Here is a 16,370-nt window from a genome sequence, read left to right as displayed (position 1 = left end):
ATTATATATAGATAAATACAAAGATAAATAATGAAATAATTTTTAAATCTATTTGTATTTATTTATGCGTCATTTACAAAATATTCCCGGGCACCAAATACGATTTAATAACATCAGTTGAGATGAAGATGAATATAAGACTCGATATTTAATTAACACCTCCTCAGAGGGCCGGGTATGGCTCCGAAGCCGACCTTTGTTCTCAAAGCTGCTTATGTCTTAAAGCAATCTTCTGGGCCTCTTCCTTTGACAGTGTTCACAGACGCGCGCAAAAAGGAACGTGGCTCGGACTTTGATCTTGGAAGAAAGTATTTGCTGAATCAGCACGCTTGCCAAGAAATTAGGACTTTGGTGATAGAACTAATCGGTTTTCATATTTATCTTATTAGCTTCACGCTTTTAAGCTTACGAAGCTGGTGAAAGACAAGACATTTTTTTGTTTTCTTTCACAGAATTAAAGAATTTATTATTTACTTATATTTTCATAAATTGTTTTTGTCGGGTAGAGATTTCTTTTATTTAAGGAAGCGAAGAAGTAGAACAAATAACTAAATAAATATTTATTATGAATAATATCTTGACGGATAATGTTAAACAATGACAAGGCTTAAGATAAATATGTAGGCAAACGAAGAATATTGTGATGATTAAACACAATGAAGAATTAGTCACACTGGGCAAATGGAGGTCATGGAGTCTGTGTGTATATTCACCTAGTTGTATTCACCAAGTTGTGCTTGCGGGGGTTGAGCTCTGCTCTTTCGGCCCGCCTCTCAACTGTCAATCAACTGTTTCTAACTACTAACTAATTTCCCCTCCCACCCCCCACACACACAGGAAGAAGCCCGTAACAGCTGTAACTCCCAGGTACCTATTTACTGTTAGTAACAGAAGCATCAGGATGAAAGAAACTTTGCTCATTTGTTTCTGCTTGGTCCGGGAATCGAACCCGGGCCACAGAATTACAAGTTCTGCGCGCTGTCCGCTCAGCTTCCAGACCCTTTCCATATGTATGTGTGTGTGTGTGTGTGTGTGTGTGTGTGTGTGTGTGTGTGTGTGTGTGTGTGTGTGTGTGTGTGTGTGTGTGTGTGTGTGTGTGTGTGTGTGTGTGTATAAAATTCTGACAGTTGTTAGTGAAACAGCAGTAGGCTGCGTATTTATGTTGCTTCAATTAACCTTAGGATCTGCCAAAAGTCGACCAATTAATGGATCAACTGATCTGTGTAAACATTAGGGTCAAGTCATCATAAGTTATTTACAGCCAAGTAAACTGCATCAAGTGTTGATGATTGAGCGCCTTGAGCAAAGTCAATGTTATCCCATTGACTTTGATAAAGGTATGGGACTTGAGAAAGCCTTTGAAGCTATGAGAGAATATCTGTTTTATTAATTTTAATTTATAATTTTTGTATTAATTTTATAAATTTTCCCAAGATCTGAGCATAATTGTTTATAGTAATATAGGAAAAAAACTGTTTGGAGATTTATGTTTATAAAATAATTAGGAGGTGCAGCCGACGGCAGTGCCAAAATCAGTCGTGGGGATGAGGAGTCACAACGTGAGTGTGCCATCCTGTTCCCTCTCAAATTCTGGCGACTCAAATCCGCCTATGTCCGTCCTATACACCAGACCATGCACCCTGCAAAGTTGGGTGAGTCTAGCCCCAAGCATCTGACCTCCAACCTTTCACAAACATCCTCTGCTTAAACATATATAAACAAAGATTATAAATGTATAAATATCTCAAACGCACATAAACATTGAATTTTGTTGACTATTTGACACCCGCACTACACCAACAAGTAAAAAGTGACGTCCTCTATGTATTGTGCATCCTATCCTTGACGTCACTGGCCTTGACTGATGAGCTGAGAAGCGGGATATCACCGCCTAAATCCATGACAGACTTTCTCTCCTCCGTTGGCTTAGCTCTGCAAAGAAAGCCCTTCAGGCCTCCCGCAGAGCACGATCCTACATCCTTAAGATCGAATGGGTTCATTGTGTTGTGTTGGGATCGAAGGCTATTGTCTGGTTATCGTCGATGGAGCGATGAATAGCTGCCAGGAGTGTTCCACTGAGGAAGAGGCTGGTGGGGTGTAAGGTTGTGTGTGTGTGTGTGTGTGTGTGTGTGTGTGTGTGTGTGTGTGTGTGTGTGTGTGTGTGTGTGTGTGTGTGTGTGTAGTGACTATATAGAGTTGTGGCCCTCTTCTTGATGTACACGTGTCACTGATTTTCTTCATTTATTATTCATCCATACCCATCCCGTGGATTGGAGTAGAGCTGATACCCACATGATGTTAGCTGAGTGGACCCCACACCCATCCTGTGAGATGTTGTGGACCCCACACCCATCCTGTGAGCTGCAGTGGCCTCTTACACCCATCCTGTGAGTTGCAGTGGACCCCCACGCCCATCCTGTGAGCTGTAGTGGACCCCACACCCATCCTGTGAGCTGTAGTGGACTCCACACCCATCCTGTGAGCTGTAGTGAACCCCACACCCATCCAGTGAGCTGTAGTGGACCCCACACCCATCCTGTGAGCTGTAATGGACCCCACACCCATCCTGTGAGCTGTAGTGGACCCCACATCCATCCTGTGAGCTATAGTGGACCCCATGCCCATCCTGTGAGCTGTAGTGGACCCCCACACCCATCCTGTGAGCTGTAGTGGACCCCACATCCATCCTGTGAGCTACAGTGGGAAAGGTTACAGAGGCACATTATGTGCTTAGAAACTGAACTTAAAAATTAAAATAGCTAAGCAAGAAACATTCTTGTGAAGCTAGTTACATAGTAGATATGATAGAGAAAATGAGGTAGGGAGCCTGAACAATAGGTAACCGACAGTGACAAAGGCGGGGCCCAAGAACTAACAGCTCCCCTCTGCCGGCACATATAGTTAACACACCCTCAATCCCCCCCAACACATACACAGGTCTTTCACTCTAATATTAATACACAATGAACGTAATGATCACCTGCAAGCAACAATGGCCTGCAAGCAACAATGGCCTGCAAGCAACAATGGCCTGCAAGCAGCAATGGCCTGCAAGCAGCAATGATCTTTTACTGGCATCGTATATCACCTTCATGCGACTCCAATATCCCATCCCTAAATGTCATGACTATTATACATCTCGTGTGTGAGCTGCTATGTACGCCACACACATGTAAATAATGCTATATGTGCATTACTACACATGAAGAGAGAAACGGCATCCAACCTTAATTCCTCAACACTATAACCTCGATCCAAGACAACTTTGCCTTAAAAGATAACATATTTTGGTTTCTAGCTTAATAACTTCTGAGATGAAATATGCCATCTGTTGAAAACAAGGAGATTAATCGATACTTATAACTATGGTCAGGAAGCAGAAGCGATTGGTGCAGGGTGGAGGCCAATGGTGGATAAGGGTAGGGGTTGGTTGGGGGAAGGGAATGGCATTTATATGAGGGGATTGTGTTAGGGATGTGTTATGGGATAGTGAGGGCTAGGGAGGGGTTCTTTGGCTGAAGAGGGAGCAAATGAATTGTGTTGGGTTGTGACAGTAGAGCTTCCAGCAAAGAGGTAGTGGTGGTGTTTTGGGTTAGGGGAGGGAGTTGGGGGTTTGAGGGTTGGAAGGGTATTGGCGGTTGATGAATGGAAAGTATAGGGGGTTTATATCAATCCCCTTTTGGCAGTGACCTGCTATACTATATATATCTGGAGTGCGTCTCTTAGTGAAAGTGCATATAACGAGTGCGTATCTTCTTGCCACAGTTTCTCACGAGTAACATAGGCAAATGGACGTCGCGAACTCTCGCGACGTCCATTTGCCTAATGTTACTTGTCACTCTCATTCGTTACTTACTCTCACTCACTCACTCGGAGGCCAGGTCGAGGACCGGGCCTCAGGGACGTTGAGCCCCGAAATCATCGCAAGGTAACCTCAGTACATCTAACAAGTATACGTCTCTCATTCCGCTGCCTCTAACGAGTGTTTCTCATTACATGTAAGTCTCTAATATATATATATATATATATATATATATATATATATATATATATATATATATATATATATATATATATATATATACTGACATAATAAAGAAGAAGTCGTCCATTTGGACAGCAGGTAGATATCCTTCTTATCAGGGGGATGGAGGTGCTGGTGGCTCAGTTGATAAGAGCTGCAGGCTGCTGCTTGTGTGGTCTGCGGATCGTGGTTGCTGGTTAATAAAATGTTATTATCCACGATATTATGGTTAACAATCCGGGAATAACTAGCAATCAACAGCCAATTAACACATACTTACATTCTACCCACTTCAAGACCCCGAACCAGCACGGACGCAACGAGATAAAACATACATTATTGTTTCGTGTTCTGTCTTTTTCCATTGATTTGTGTCCTATCACCTCACCCAAAACCGAATATAAGCACGATCTGAGGATGTAAATTTGTCTTTGAAAATTTAAAAAGTGTTCTTGCGAAGCGCTTCTAGGCGTCAGACTTAAATAAAGTATGAAAATGAACTTTGGAGAGTTAATTTGACAGAGCTGGTACTCCCTTTAAATATATATATATATATATATATATATATATATATATATATATATATATATATATATATATATATATATATATATATATATATATATATATATATATATATATATATACATTCATATTGTATGCTAAGGATTTTATTGCTTTAAGAAATTTTATTGCTATTTTATCCTAAGAGATAATAAACAAATGTTGATTTTTTTCTGCAGGTTATGTTGCTAAGGAGCTAGGAATCTTGAAAGACCCTTAAGGGTAGGCTGTCGCTTCAGCAGCAGCGGCTTACTGAAGGTAAGTTGACCGTTCTCAGGTGATAAATCCGGGCTCTGATTGTACACATTGGTTCCCTGGTCTGGTACATATATTTTCAGAAAATTAGTTTTCATAATAAATACATAATTCACGCTAGCGGACTAATTCAATTGTTTTTAAAAAGTTAACAACTAATTTGATATATACGCTTTTCAGTATTAATTAGAATCGGCGTTTAGTGGGTTGATGTGGGTTAATAATCTGTAAATTGGTGTATATTATACGCTTGTTGGGTTGCAATCAGTGCCTGAATAATTAAGGAATTAATGTATTATATTAATATTTTTTTTTTGTTTAATCTCCATCATAGCCAAATTTGTTCATTCAGAGTTTAGGGATATTAAACATTCACAGCTCAACCCAGTTCAACATAAAAATAATTTCATCTACAGCAGGCCTATTGATCAAGCCACTATTGATACTAAAATTCCTCCATATATGTCTAATCTACGCTTGAAACAATCCAACGATCCGAAGTGTCTTATGTTACATACCAATTTCTTCCTTAATACAATTGGTTCCATCTATGAACAAATTATCTTGATACCCAACCGCTAGACGTGTGAGATCGAAGCTCTATCAACTGAGCTATTGAGTGGTATTAATAAGGAAAAGTATTCCTAATAAGACTGCTAAAAAGCTTGGTCGATAGAGCTTCGATCTCACACACACGTGTGGTCTACGGTTCGAGTCTCCTAGAGCCTAGGTGAATGGCATATCAGTATTTATGTCCTGCAATTCTCACATGATATATACGCTCCAATTGCAGATCTAAGTTATATTTCCTCCGTTGCATAGCACTTTGCAACCCGTAATAATACCCTTTTAGTCACCAACTTTGGGAAGAGACACATGTATAATCAAGTCCTCGCAGCTGGACACATGTATAATCATATACTCGCCCCTGGACACCTGTATAATCATATACTCGCTCCTGCAGCATCACGTTAATGTACATAATCTCGATAATCTAGGCCATAAAGCCCTGGAAAGTCTCTTTTTCTCTCTCAGCGTCCTCGTCCAGATGAATAATGGTTGCGTGAGAATGAGGTGGTTGAGAGCCCAATAACTGAACTAGAGGAAATCAAACAACATTGTGACAAACGAGCGGGTCTGCACTTCAATTTTTCACTCGAGCACCTCGTGTTAGCTTCAGGAATGGTCGTTACAGATTTTAAGGCCGAGTGCTTCAAAACAGAACTCGAAGCAATGGATACATGTCGGATAAATTTAAATTCAGGAATGACCTGGGTAAATACTGGTTGGTAAATATGGTTGTTCAAAACTCCGGTCAAAAAAAAAAACACTCGGTCAAAACTCCGGTGCTCTCGTGAAATTGAAAACTTTGAAATATTGAAGCGTTTTCGGACAAATGAACTTCACGATGAGATATATAGGAGTATATTTTTTCGAAATATTTATCACGGGCTGTTATGATAGAGGGGTATACCTGAGTTTATCATGGACTCGTCTATCACGTAGTATAATCGGAGTATATATGTCTGTCAAATATAAAACGCTTACTTGTCAATTACCTTCGACACGCAAATTGACAAGCACCTTTGACAAGTGCCTTTGACATGCACGCCCTTAAAGAGTGTTTTTGACACGTACCCTTGACAATTATATTTGAAAAGTAGCTTTGCCATGAACGTTTGACAACAGTGAGAAGACGATTAGCATTCATTCATGCCATTCTATATGGTCATAGATTCTATCTGGTCATTTGGTCATTCAATATGACCAAATGTAACGTCAAATGTGTGTACTCACCTAATTGTGTTTACAGGATCGAGCATTGACTCTTGGATCCCGCCTTTCGAGCATCATTTGTTTACAGCAATGATTATGGTCCTATTTCCCTATCATACCTAGTTTTAAAATTATGAATAGTATTTGCTTTCACAACCTGTTCCTTAAGTGCATTCCATTTTCCCACTACTCTCACGCTAAAAGATAACTTCCTAACATTCCTGTGACTCATCTGAGTTTCCAGCTTCCACCAATGTCCCCTCGTTCTGTTACTATTCCGGTAATGTAAATATTCCCCCCTCGATCTGTACTATTCCGGTTCGGTAAATGTGTGTGTGTGTGTGTGTGTGTGTGTGTGTGTGTACTCACCTAATTGTACTCACCTAATTGTGCTTGCGGGGGTTGAGCCCTGGCTCTTTGGTCCCGCCTCTCAACCGTCAATCAACTGGTGTACAGATTCCTGAGCCTATTGGGCTCTATCATATCTACATTTGAAACTGTGAATGGAGTCAGCCTCCACCACATCACTTCCTAATGCATTCCATTTGCTAACTACTCTGACACTGAAAAAGTTCTTTCTAACGTCTCTGTGGCTCATTTGGGTACTCAGCTTCCACCTGTGTCCCCTTGTTCGCGTCCCACCAGTGTTGAAAAGTTCATCCTTGTTTACCCGGTCGATTCCCCTGAGGATTTTGTAGGTTGTGATCATGTCCCCCCTTACTCTTCTGTCTTCCAGTGTCGTGAGGTGCATTTCCCGCAGCCTTTCCTCATAACTCATGCCTCTTAGTTCTGGGACTAGTCTAGTAGCATACCTTTGGACTTTTTCCAGCTTCGTCTTGTGCTTGACAAGGTACGGGCTCCATGCTGGGGCCGCATACTCCAGGATTGGTCTTACATATGTGGTGTACAAGATTCTGAATGATTCCTTACACAGGTTCCTGAACGCCGTTCTGATGTTAGCCAGCCTCGCATATGCCGCAGACGTTATTCTCTTTATGTGGGCTTCAGGAGACAGGTTTGGTGTGATATCAACTCCTAGATCTTTCTCTCTGTCTGTTTCATTAAGTACTTCATCTCCTATTCTGTATCCTGTGCCTGGCCTCCTGTTTCCACTGCCTAGTTTCATTACTTTGCATTTACTCGGGTTGAACTTCAACAGCCATTTGTTGGACCATTCACTCAGTCTATCCAGGTCATCTTGTAGCCTCCTACTATCATCCTCTGTTTCAATCCTCCTCATAATTTTTGCATCGTCGGCAAACATTGAGAGGAACGAATCTATACCCTCTGGGAGATCATTTACATATACCAGAAACAGTATAGGTCCAAGGACTGACCCCTGCGGGACTCCACTTGTGACGTCTCGCCAATCTGAGACCTCACCCCTCACACAGACTCGTTGTCTCCTGTTGCTTAGGTATTCCTCTATCCACCGGAGTACCTTCCCTCTCACTCCAGCCTGCATCTCCAACTTTCGCACTAGCCTCTTGTGTGGCACTGTATCAAAGGCTTTCTGACAATCCAAAAATATGCAGTCTGCCCACCCTTCTCTTTCTTGCCTTATTTTTGTTGCCTGGTCGTAGAATTCAAGTAACCCTGTGAGGCAGGACCTGCCATCCCTGAACCCATGTTGATGCTGTGTTACAAAGTTCCTTCGCTCCAGATGCTCCACTAGTTTTTTTCGCACAATCTTCTCCATCAGCTTGCATGGTATGCAGGTTAGGGACACTGGCCTGTAGTTCAGTGCCTCCTGTCTATCCCCTTTCTTGTATATCGGGACTACGTTAGCTGCTTTCCAAATATCTGGCAGTTCCCCTGTTGCCAGTGATTTGTTATACACTATGGAGAGTGGTAGGCTCAGTTCTCTTGCTCCTTCCTTTAGAACCCAAGGGGAGATTCCATCTGGGCCTATAGCCTTCGTCACGTCCAACTCTAGTAAACACTTCCTTACTTCCCCACTGGTAATCTCAAACTCTTCCAGTGGTTCCTGGTTAGCTATTCCCTCACTTACCTCTGGAATTTCTCCTTGTTCTAAGGTGAAGACCTCCTGGAATTTCTTATTCAATTCCTCACACACTTCCTTGTCATTTGTAGTGAATCCTTCCGCCCCTATCCTTAATCTCATAACCTGTTCCTTTACTGTTGTTTTTCTCCTAATGTGGCTATGCAACAATTTAGGCTGAGTCTTTGCCTTGCTTGCGATGTCATTTTCGTATTGTCTTTCTGCCTCTCTTCTCATCCTGACATATTCATTCCTGGCATTCTGGTATCTTTCTCTGCTCTCCAGTGTCCTGTTATTCCTATAGTTTCTCCATGCCCTTTTACTTTGCTGCTTAGCTAGCCTACATCTTTGATTAAACCATGGGTTTCTCATCTTCATTTCTCTGTTTTCCTTTTGGACTGGGACAAACTTGTTTGCTGCGTCCTTGCACTTCTGCGTGATGTAATCCATCATATCTTGGGCCGTCTTTCCCCTGAGCTCTGTTTCCCATGCTATATCTGTTAGGAATTTTCTTATCCCCTCATAGTTTCCCTTTCGGTATGCTAACCTTTTGGTTTCGGTATCCCTCCTCGAGTTCAATAACCCTTCTTCAATCAAGTACTCAAACACCAGTACACTGTGGTCGCTCATTCCTACTGGGTCCTCAAAACCGATTTCTCTTATGTCGGAGTCGTTCAGAGTGAAGACTAGGTCGAGTCTCGCTGGTTCGTCATTGCCTCTCATCCTTGTGGGTTCTCCGACATGCTGCGTTAAAAAGTTGCTTGTCACCACCTCCAATAGTTTGGCTCTCCACGTATCCTCGCCTCCATGCGGTTCCTTGTTCTCCCAGTCAATCTTTCCGTGATTGAAGTCGCCCATGATGAGCAGGTGGGATCTATTTCTACAGGCAGCAGAGGCTGCCCTCTCAATTATAGTGTTAACTGCCTTGTTGTTGTTTTCATACTCTTGACTGGGTCTCCTGTCATTTGGTGGAGGGTTGTATATTACTGCTACTACTATTCTTGGTCCTCCCATTGTTATGGTGCCTGCTATGTAGTCTCTGAACTCCTCACAGCCCGGGATGGCCATCTCCTTAAAACTCCATTCCCTTCTCATGAGTAGGGCCACTCCGCCTCCTCCTCTACCTTCCCTCTCTTTCCTTATTACTGTATACTCCTGGGGAAACACGGCATTCGTTATGATTCCAGAGAGTTTTGTTTCAGTGAGTCCGATTACATCTGGGTTAACTTCTTGTGCTCTTTCCCTTAGTTCACTTGTCTTGCTTGTGATCCCATCTATGTTCGAGTACATCACCCTGAAACTGACTCTCTTCTGCTTCTTTTCTGGGGGGGACCTTTGGGATCTGGGGTGAGTGGGAGCTGGGGGGACCTGGCACGGGGGGATTGGTGGAGGAGGGAGGGCTTGGGGTGGTGGGGGAGAGGGGGAGGGTACAGGGGGTGGATAAGAGGGGGAGGGTACAGGGGGTGGATAAGAGGGGGAGGGTACAGGGGGTGGATAAGAGGGGGAGGGTACAGGGGGTGGGTAAGAGAGGGAGGGTTGGGGAAGCATGGGGGGAGGAGAGGCTGTGGGGGATAGGGGAGATGGGGGGGCTTGGGGGGAGAGAAAAGGGTGGAGGGCTTGGGGGGCGTGGGGGCGTGTGTGTGTGTGTGTGTGTGTGTGTGTGTGTGTGTGTGTGTGTGTGTGTGTGTGTATGTGTGTGTGTACTCACCTAATCACCTAATAATCACACAAATGTGTGTGTGTGTGCGTGTGTGTGTGTGTTTAAAACAAAAGTAAATTAAAATCGAAATAGGTCATGCAGTATCATCCCAACCATCAATAACAAGAAACTACCAATTTGTTGAAATTTTGAATAATTAAATCGTAGAATTCGCTGATTATTTGTTCAAGTGGCCATCAATTGAACTAACATTTTTTATTGATTCATTTGTGTTGTGGTTTCAGACAGACTTATCTAAATTCATCGATACATCCTAAATGAGATTCGATGATCTCATCCATATTCATCACCAGGTCGAGTGTGATGAATATATGTAGCACCTAGTAGCCAGAACACACTTCTCGGCCTACAATGCAATTCCCGTTTTGCCTAATAGGCCGAGTGATTTTTTTATTTTCAAAATATTGTTTCCACTTGGTTTATTTGAGATATTATTACTATATTATATTAGGAACATAAATTATTGATTTAGTTCTGTTAATTTAGGTTAGGTTTAGATAGGATAGGTTAGGTAGGGTTGGTTAGGTTCGGTTATATATCTACGTTAGTTTTAACTCAAATAAAAAAAAAAACTTAACCCATACATAATAAAATGGAGCGCTGTATCATTTCATAAGAACAAAAATAGAAAAATATATAAATTCAGGAAAACTTAGCTTACTAGGCAAATCGGGCCTTGCATAGTAGGCCAAGTACTGCATTCTGGCTACTAAGTACAACATTATATATATATATATATATATATATATATATATATTCATCATATATACTCTTGGGATATATGGCTTAAATATTCGGCCAGGATAAATGCTTGATATATATGCCTGCGATTTATGCCTGTGATAAGTGCCCGAGACATATATACCTATGATATATGCTTCGAAATTATGCCCAAGATATAGGCCTGTGCTATACTCTTGTGATATATATACCTTCTATACACGTAGTCGATATATACCATGGATAATACAAGCTCGTAAAACACCAGCGTATCAACACACATTTATTAACCGATCAAACAGCATAAATCCACGAGGAGTCATAAATCACAGTTCCCAGCTTTTAAATTCGCTGTTGAGATCATGTAAAGAAACCGAGAGACGAAGCACAGTGTTGGTTTGTCGGCTTAGCAAACATCATCAAGTGACCCTCGTTCTCCCGGGCCCCTGAGGCTGGCACGGAGTTTGCACATTTGCACGTACTGCAGTTGGCACGTACTGCAGTTTGCACGTACTGCAGTTTGCACGAACTGCAGTTTGCACGTACTGCAGTTGGCACGTACTGCAGTTGGCACGTACTGCAGTTTGCACGTACTGCAGTTTGTATCAACATCTTGATCCAAAAGTATAAAAAATGTGAGACTCAGAAGCACTGAATATTTAATATATATATATATATATATATATATATATATATATATATATATATATATATATATATATATATATATATATATATATATATATATATATGTCGTACCTAGTAGCCAGAACGCACTTCTCAGCCTATTATGCAAGGCCCGATTTGCCTAATAAGCCAAGTTTTCATGAATTAATTGTTTTTCGGCTACCTAACCTACCTAACCTAACCTAACCTAACTTTTTCGGCTGCCTAACCAAACCTAACCTATAAAGATAGGTTAGGTTAGGTTAGGTAGGGTTGGTTAGGTTCGGTCATATATCTATGTTAATTTTAACTCCAATAAATAAAAATTGACCTCATACATAATGAAATGGGTAGCTTTATCATTTCATAAGAAAAAAATTAGAGAAAATATATTAATTCAGGAAAACTTGGCTTATTAGGCAAATCGGACCTTGCATAGTAGGCTGAAAAGTGCGTTCTGGCTACTAGGTACGACATATATATATATATATATATATATATATATATATATATATATATATATATATATATATATATATATATATATATATATATATATATATATATGTATATATTTGTGAATGTTAGTGCCTATGGGTTGCTCGAGTTTGTTGCGTGTTTGAGAGAGGGAATTGCAAGCAACGGCCTCGATAACAAGGTTAATGATGATATCTGATGTTGACTTGTTGCTGGAAGACATTGACTGATATCAAAATCAACAAGCTTCAAGTTGCACTCACTTCTTTATTTACATCTTTTGCCTTCGTTGGTGTTGCTTTCTTGACCCTGCCAGTTGCTCGATGATTTAGCAATGGGTGGACGAATATTATTGTGTTGCATTCAACTGGGCTGTAGGAGACTCGAACTGTGGACCCCACGTGTGTAAAGTCGTAGCTCTATCGACTGGGCTATAAGTAGTCTAAATAAGGATGGTTTAGCCTAGGTAAATGGAATATTTATTTCTACGTAAGTGTGAATGACAAAATATATTATTGTGTTTTCTCTGGGACGAAGGATCGAAGTTTGTTCTTTAGATCCTGGATATAAAATATTGTTAATTCTATTGTAAATTTGTTGAATATATATGAAAGTTAATGTTCCGAAGTTTAAAGAAAATTACTCCATATTTTTCGAATGGTTGTGCTACATATATCATTGAGTATAACGAACAATTTCGTAAAAATATTTCCAGTTTATTCTGAGAATTTCTTCCTTTGTATTTTATCCATTAATTAACATGAAGTATGTATATTCCTCTCTGAGAGAAATAACAATTCTCTGAAAGAAATCAAATCTCGGCATTTGATAAGTAACACACGAATTCGCAAACTTTTGAGCATTTCTCCAAAAATTGGCAAATAAGATCGACACATTTGTTTCTTACAAATGACTGGGCAGCAGAGCGACAGCACTGTTTCATACAAGCCAGCGTTCGATCCCCGATGGTCCAATTAGTAGGTAATTGCCCCTTCACTCCGTCCTTATATCTCAGAACCTTTTCCTCATATCCTCCAAGCGCTACAGATAGTGGTCATTAGTGCTTTCTCCTCATAGTTACCTCATAGTACTTTCTCCTCATAGTTATCTCATCTTGACGTAAGTTCATACATCAATTTTCGAGGGAAAAAAGAGCAAATTTATTGTGACTTTAAATCATAAATGTATGTATAAAAGTTGCAGGTTCCTACTGCAAGTATTTGTGGAATTAAAATTGCAGGTTTTAAATCAAAATGCAACAAACAGATGCAATATAGCAGATATATACGATGGAATATGAGGTGTGTTTTGTCTGCAAATTCATGGGAAACTATGCAGTATTAAGTTTTAAAACACCCTCCTCATGGTTCACGCTGCATGGTGCCTGTTCTCAGGTATTCCAAGAATACCAAGAATGGTGCCCAACCACTTGGACGGTCGGGGATTGAACTGTCCAAGTGGTTGGGCACCATTCTTTTCCTCTCGTTCCATTCCAAATCCTTATCCTGACCCCTTCCAAGTGATATATAGTCGTAAGTGCTTGGCGCTTTCCCCCTGATAATTCCCTCTCATCCTTATCGCTTGTTTGTCAACAGACGCTCTATGTGTGCGTGTGTGTGTCGGGGAGGGGGTGTCGTGTGTGTGTGTGTGGGGGGGGGGGGGGAGTGTCGTGTGTGTGTGTGTGGGGGGGTGGGAGTGTCGTGTGTGTGTGTGTCGGGGAGGGGGTGTCGTGTGTGTGTGTGTGGGGGGGGGGAGTGTCGTGCGTGTGTGTGTGGGGGGGGGGGAGGGGGTGTCGTGTGTGTGTGTGTGTGTGTGTGGGGGAGTGTCGTGTGTGTGTGTGGGGGGGGGGAGTGTCGTGTGTGTGTGTGTGTGTCTTAAAAAATGTAAACAGTTCCTTGGCATCCGTTGCAGTCTTTCAAAAGTCTTCAGCGTTGATACACAAAAGTCTACAGAAACAAAAGTTTAGTTATGAATGAGTAAACACCAAACGAAAAGTCAACACGCATCTGCAATGATGACTCAAAAATCACCAGAAAGTACGGAAAATGAACAAATGAATGAAGAATCCTTCCCCAAGTTGGACTATTTTGGTCAAAATATCTAGAATTTAGTATATAATGACTTCGAAAGGTTGTCTTTATTCGCATGTGTGTGCTACTGACTTTGACTGAAAAAGTTTAGTCTACGATTCAATCACGAATAGTCTATATATCTTATTCATCACTTGAGATGATTATAAATTCATTCTCCCAAAGTTATCGGGACATTTTCGTTATTGCAAGCATGTTTCTGCTCAAGTGAGCTGCAAATGTCAAGTTTGTTACACAATGTAACACGATTTTTTTTTTATGTATAAACTGTATACAGTGTCTTGGAATAACCTGGGAGTTTATGATATAACGGTACCGTCTTGTGTTCAGTTATATTCTGCTTGACCGATTTGAGAAGCTACTTTCCTAGAGCAAAAACCTGTTCCAGAAGACCTTTTTCTCTAAATAAACTCCTGTTCCACCAGGCTCTTCCGCTCTGCAAAAAATCTATATCCGAGAAGATCTTCCATTACCCAATTAGACCAATCCTGCCTCAAGAATTCCTTCTCCTTGCAAGCAACATCTCACACAACATTCTCTTTTTCCTCTGCAAGTAACCTTTCTCCCAGTACTTTTTCATCCTTGCAAGAAACACCTCAGCTGATAATCTTCCTTTCTTGCAAGAAAACTCTCTCCCAACAATCTTTTTCCATGTAAAAGTCCCCTCCTTCAACACAAGGCCCTTAGAACTTCTTCTCTCATATGAATTCCTCAATTTTGTATCCTTTCTCATTACCTCCTTGATGAGTACCTCATTTTCTGCATACGCCTCACCTCCCAGGAATTACATCGAACACAGGTACAATAACCCGCAGACAGTCTCCTCACTTAAACGAAATCTCCGAGCATAATCTTGACTGCAAGATCTAACGAGGGCCACATCTTAGCAGGCGTAATTAAAGGAATGAAGGAATCACTGCATATGGGGAGAGTCCTAAGGGAAGCTAGATCCTTTAGCTTCCTACTTAGTGATGTTCCTGAGTAGCCATTTCTTTTAATGTGCTGTTATTCACGAGCTGTGACGTAATAGGAACCATTACGAGTACCTCTGGGATTCGTTCCTCCATCCTCTGTGTCAGGATTAGGTTAGGAATCATGACGCGACTCTGCGAATCATACAAAAATCTAAATATTCATAAATCTGTATAAAACACGATTGGACTATAATTTTTTCTGCGCAATAATATCAGAGCAAATATACGTATGCCTGCATATCATAAATATCGTAATATACGCGTCTGCGTTATCATAATAAATTGTAATATACGCAATTCGGAGATATCGTAATAAATCGTAATATAAGCAAGTCTGCGTTATCATAATAAATAGTATTATAAGAAAATCTGCGTTATCATAATATATCTTAATAAACGCATTTTTGTGCAATTTAAACAAAATCGTATTACATGTATTTAGCCTTTCAAGAAAATCCATACATCTCTTGAGAGGTATTCACACATCTTTAGTAAATACATTAAATACACAAGGAGACCCAGTGGAAGGTTATCTTGAGGTTATCTTGAGATGATTTCGCGGCTTTAGTGTCCCCGCGGCCCGGTCTTCGACCAGGCCTCCACCCCCCAGGAAGCAGCCCGTGATAGCTGACTAACTCCCAGGTACCTATTTACTGCTAGGTAACAGGGGCATCAGGGTGAAAGAAACTCTGCCCATCGTTTCTCGCCGGCGCCCGGGATCAAACCCGGGACCACAGGATCACGCGTCCAGTGTTCTGTCCGCTCAGCCACCGGCTCCCTACCCGTACCCGTTTAAGGTACCCGTTTTCCCATCTTAAACTCATCAAAACATACACAAATGACCGAAGAAAACATTTCACGGGTCATTGATAACGAGGTTTTAGAAATAGTTCCCAAAATGTTAATAATGTTAATCTCCTCCTTTAACACACTCCTGGAGACGTTTGAACAATGTTACCCAGAGCTCTTAACACCCGTGACAGGACATATATACCCAGTGGGCATGATGCCCAAACGTAACGCGAATTCAACGTCGAATTAACTTTGTTCTAGGATACAGTGCTCGCCGGATAAGCTCTTCAACAAGAGCAAAACAAATGTA

General features: G+C 41.2%; 1 protein-coding gene across 1 annotated transcript in view; it reads left to right on the top strand.

Annotated features, from left to right (window-relative positions):
- Positions 1-16,370, top strand: part of LOC123772391 (transmembrane and immunoglobulin domain-containing protein 1) — a 138,592-nt gene that overhangs the window by 78,370 nt on the left and 43,852 nt on the right. The window contains exon 3 of the mRNA XM_045765493.2: positions 4,768-4,846. The gene's annotated coding sequence lies outside the window, so the exon portion shown is untranslated. The remainder of the gene's footprint in view (positions 1-4,767; positions 4,847-16,370) is intronic.

Source organism: Procambarus clarkii, chromosome 17 (assembly GCF_040958095.1).
Source record: "Procambarus clarkii isolate CNS0578487 chromosome 17, FALCON_Pclarkii_2.0, whole genome shotgun sequence".
NCBI lineage: Eukaryota > Metazoa > Arthropoda > Malacostraca > Decapoda > Cambaridae > Procambarus > Procambarus clarkii.
Note: the sequence above shows the minus strand (reverse complement) of the source record. Positions and strands in the feature narration are given on the sequence as shown.